Below are 5,419 nucleotides of genomic sequence, written 5' to 3'. Positions count from 1 at the left end.
GTCAAAATTTGGTAAAAATTACAAAGGGGACCAATAAACCAGGACGGAGGTAGTATGTAATTCACACACGGTTCCCAAAATTGGAACCGTGTGCAATGACTTTCATTTTGCCTGTTGCGTCAATCACACACGGTTGGCTCTAGCAAACCGTCGCCTCCAAAATTCTTTGTGGGACAGAAAACCCTCACCACCCAATTCAAAAAAGAAAACCCTCACCATCCCCACGTCACAAAAACCCTCACCCCACCCGCCACCCCCTCCGGTCCCCATTCACACTAGCACAAGCTCCTTTGTGTCTATGCATGGCACCGCCTATCGCGCGCGGCGGTAACCACTTAACTCGACGCCTGCCGCCGCCGCTAGGCTACCGGCAAAGCCCACCACATTTTGCCACTTCTGCTTGCCGCCGCCTATCGCCATCGACTTTCTTGATGCCGCTCGCGGTCGACCCAGCTCCGCTCGGTTGGGGAATCTGCTGTACTGAGGGTTCTTTCTCATGGACAATAAGGTAACTAATTTAATGAGATATTATCTCATCTCTTATCCCCGTTCATCTGCCTCCATTAATCACCCGGCCGAAATCACCGTGAATTCATTTTTATTTGAGATGATGTGAGAGTTTTCTTCCGTTCATAGTGTGTACAGTGCGCATACACATCAGGACCTTGCGGCCTCCACCAGACATTCCATCTCACCGTACCAGATGAATTAAGGATGCGTGCGGTATGTTCAATCTCACCCTAAATCGGCCGGCATGGCCTACTTTCCTGAACATATTCTAAATATTACTACATTTGGATAAAAGGTGCCACATGCACCATATACGTCAAAGGGGGGGTTTCCCCCCTCTGCTTTCTATATTAGGAAAATTAATGATGTATTGTTCTTTCGATTACTCTCATATTTCCATGACATCATGTTTACCCTATCTGTTTAATTATAGATTTTTGTCCTTCGATTTCGAATGTTGTACAATTCTTTCAATTTGGGCCCATATTTGCATGTTACCATATTTTCTTTAACAATCCTACCATTTTCTGCAACGCGTCCCTTGCTATGCAACAGAATCTGTGGTGCACAATCTTTCCCTTTACATAAATCAAGACTGCAGGGATGTCATACGGCACACAAACCATGGATTTACAATCGTTGCTACTGTAAGACTTGATGAACGTGGTGACTCCTATTTTGGCACTGGCTTTTGGAAAGAAATTTCTAAGTTTTATGAACTGAAATCTGGCACTAGAATTGCAGTACACATAAAAGGGCCTGGTCATGAGATATATGCTAACTTCCCGACGATATCATCCCTCCAGACTTTGTTCGAAGTAAGTTTTCTTTTCAACTATCTGCATGTTGACTTACCCAGCAATATCAAATGAATTGTGTAGTATTTAAGCAACCAATTGTTATTCCCTTTTCTTACTATATTCCTACCTAATAACTTCTAGTTACCAATACACTTTTCTATGGCCCTGTTTTAACTAAATATTCCATGTACTCCCATTTCTATCAGAAAGTGCTGCTGACAAGGAGACTCCAGAGGTGGAGAACGGGGCTGCCAACAAGCGGAGGCGGGGCAAGCTAGAACTGCAAGCGACTCCAGCATGCCTAGACTTCATCATCAGCCTCCCCGATGATATGTTGACAGTCATCATCTCCCTCCTCCCAATCAAACATGGGGCACGGACAACCGTCCTTTCCCGGCGGTGGCGCCCCTATGGAACTCCAGCCCTCTCGACCTCATTGACACCCACGAGCTCTACCATGGCTATCGCAAAAGCTTGGATGCGTTCTCCAAGATCCTCGGAAGTCACGTTGGCCCAACCAGAGGCCTTAGAATGGGCAAGTTCCGTTCCAACGTCAAGGACCGAACCAAGCTTGACGACTGGTTCTGATCCCCCGCCCTAGATCAGCTCGAGGAGCTCACTTTTGATGATGGGCATATGCGCTCGCTGCCAATGTCTACGCTCCCCCTCGCGCCGATGCTGCGCGTCTCTAAGTTCAGGAACCGCCATCCCCCTTAATGAAGCGCCCGCTCTTATTCTACCATGACTGAAGCACCTCGAGCTCGTCGCCGTCTACCTCTAAACGGTGATATGGAGCGCCTGCTCCGTGGCTGTACTACACTCGAGTACCTTCGTCTTCAGGCGATCAATGGGTTGAGTATCTTCCACATCACCTCCATGACTCTCCGGACTATTTATGTGTGTTGATGGTGCGGTAGGAAGACATCACAAGATGTGTACCACGGTATGGTCATTGAGGACACACCTGCACTTGAGAGATTACTTGTAGTTGATCAAGAAGGTCCAACAAGAATCGATGTCATTTCTGCGCTAAAATTGTCAGTGATGGGCTACTCGTATGACAAATACTCTGAACTTGTTATTGGATCCACACTAGTTCAGGTACAACAACCACCTTCTACCTCTCCTTATACAAATTAACATTATTTCTAATTTTGACGATGCTTGTTCATCTATCATTCAGAAAATGATTCTGACAAGCTTGATCCCGAAACTGTGCACAGTGAAGGTCTTGGCACTAGAATCTATCGGCCCCAACCTTGAGCAAGTTGTCAGTTTCCTGAGATGATTTCCGTGCTTGGAGAAGCTATATATCGAGGTGATGTTCCTTTCCTATTAAATGTTAACCAGAAGGGAGTTCAATGTGTGACACCTTTTTCCAAGTTTACAATGACAATGTACTACAATTTCTGAAGGATTCTTTTGGAGGATTTCAGTACATACATGCCCCCCATATTGGTTGCTTGATCGATATGGTTACAATCAATAAGCCTTTCTCCTTTGGATTCATCTGTACTAGTTTTCTTAGGGAACTTTTCATCCACTCCAACCTCTTGTGAAGAAGGCTACATTTTTCTAGAATGTAATCAAATGCCCATGTTAATCATGTCAGATCGAAATGGCATGTTAGTGCATTTTACAAATCTTGCAAACCAAATAGGCCTGTAGTAGTGTTCAAAACTGCATGTAGGCACTAACATGTTTTCTTCTTTTGCAGATAAGATTAGGCCCAGTGGTGGATAATGTGATACAATATAACAATCACGTCGAATGCCTAGATCTGCATCTCTCAGAAATTACTTTGAACTCCTACCAAGGGACCTTACCGGAGATTATATTCGCAAGGTTCTTTGTTGTCAGAGCAAGGGTGCTGGAGGTAATGAGGTTTTCCCTACATTTATTTCGCAAAAATGAATGGTTTGTTGATCAGCGCCGGCGCCTGTGGCAGAATGGAATAGGCCCCAAACATGTTGAATTTCATTTTGCAACTTCGGATGACAGAGTAATCGGAAGTCATCGTGTCAACCCCATACATGACTTCTTAGTGGCCGACCCCTTTGCAAAAATTGTGAGGTTTCGAAACCACACTTAGAAGTGGTAATATTAGTTCGGACATCTCTAGTATCCATGTTCAGCGGATCAGCACGAGCGTTTGCAGCTGATGAGCTGAATTTCATTTCTAATATCAGCTTGAACCTTGTAATCTTCGAATTTGAGCCATATAACTCTGGAATTTGAACTTTGTAATATTTTGAGCTTTTGTGGTACAATCGTTTAAATGGCATCGTATGAGACTCGTATATTGGTAGCACTATTTTGACCTTAATATGCAATGGTCCTAGATTTTGTAAACCATTCTCGAATCTCTTTACCTTGTCGATCTCACAGCACACGATCTGTATAGCTAACTTGACTGCGATCTTCGACATTATTGCACACATTTGATTTCTTCCACCGTGTGCCCTGTAGAGCGCAGAATTAATTATCGCACTCGAGTGTCCATCATCACCCATGGGTAAACTTATGACCGAAGTCATTCCACACACTTCGTTTTTACAAAGCTTTTTGCCAATAAACGCCCATGATTTGTCCCTCTTCTAGCCGACGTGTGGCCAAACTAGTCGGGCGGGAAGCTTGCGCAGTAAACTACGCGGTAGCGCGGGAACAGCCTCACCGATGATGCATTTGGCGCCTCTTCAAGCCCACGCATGGTCAAACGAAACACGTGCAATGCGGTGTTGTCAAGTGTGCACTGGAATCCTCCGCTATGAACGTCGTGACAAGACATGACGATTACAGGCCGTCCGGCCCCCATTTATTATAGCAGCCATTTAACCCTTGTGTCTTCAACCTTTTGATCATGCCCCACCATTGCAAGATGGACACCCACCATGAGAAATTCTTAGAGGGTATCCTGCGCGGCTCCAACGGCGCTCCGAGCGGCTGCCGACGATGAGCAGTAGTTCACCATGTGTGCCGTGGTGGACACCCACAGAAGGTTCATGGACCTCTTGGTGGTGTACACCAATGACCCGGTCTGGGTGGAGCACTCCATCCACATCATGGAGTTGTTGCTTGCCGAGGAGAAGTACAAGGTGGTCGGGTTCGACCTCAAGTACACCCGCTCTCGTGCCGGGTCTCGTCCCAAGGTCGTCGTTGCCCAGATGTGCATGCACCACCGCATCCTCGTCTACTACTACTGCCTGGCCACAAGGCCTTGCGAGCGTTTCGCCAGGTTTGTCAACAACCCCCACTACATGTTCGCTACGGTGGACATCACCAACGATGTAAAGGCGCTCAAGAATTCGGGCATCGCCTGTCGGAATCTTGTCGACATCCAGGGCCAATAAAAGATCTGGGGCAGCAAGGAGCATGAGAAGGACTCACTGGTTCACCTCGCCGAGGCCATCATCGACCCGTACTACAGAGACATGAAGGATTCGTGCAAGGACAAGCGTGCCTGGCACTCGACCTGGATGGAGAAACTCAACAAAGCTGACGTCGTGTACGCCAAGGAGGCGTACACGAGCTACGACATGTACAGGTGGATCGTTGACATGAGGAAGTGCCTCCTTCCCCAAAACGGCCAGGGATCCAGCCAGAAGCAGAGCAATGGCAAGCGTCGTCGCAACAATAAGTAGATGATTAGATCCTCGTTTCTCCTAGTTTAGTATGCATGTAATTGCTTACTTTGGTGTGTGGAAATGATATGTGTGTAGTCACTTGTGTAATTGTATGCTTAATTTGGTTATGCAATGCTGTCTTTTTAAGTATATATGTTGATTATCTGTAGACAGAGCGTAGATGTTGCGCGGATAAAGAAAATCACATTGCACATGGACTAAACAATGGAACCCATCGGTGATATTTACATCAATCACTCACAATTGTATACCAGCAATTGTTTTCTCACAACACACATGGCTTGTTAGCAGCAATCGTCTGTGTTGTTATCGGTCTTCACACACGTTTCCGATTATAGACCTGTTTGCCGCGTATCACACACATCTTGTTAAGTTGAACCGTTTCTATTCTCTTGTCTCAACGCAAACAGTTCATCCGAGTGAACTGCATGCCATATATCGCAAACAATTAATTGAACTGAACCG

This window comes from Triticum aestivum, chromosome 6D (genome assembly GCF_018294505.1).
Source record: "Triticum aestivum cultivar Chinese Spring chromosome 6D, IWGSC CS RefSeq v2.1, whole genome shotgun sequence".
Classification (NCBI taxonomy): Eukaryota; Viridiplantae; Streptophyta; class Magnoliopsida; order Poales; family Poaceae; genus Triticum; species Triticum aestivum.
Note: the sequence above shows the minus strand (reverse complement) of the source record.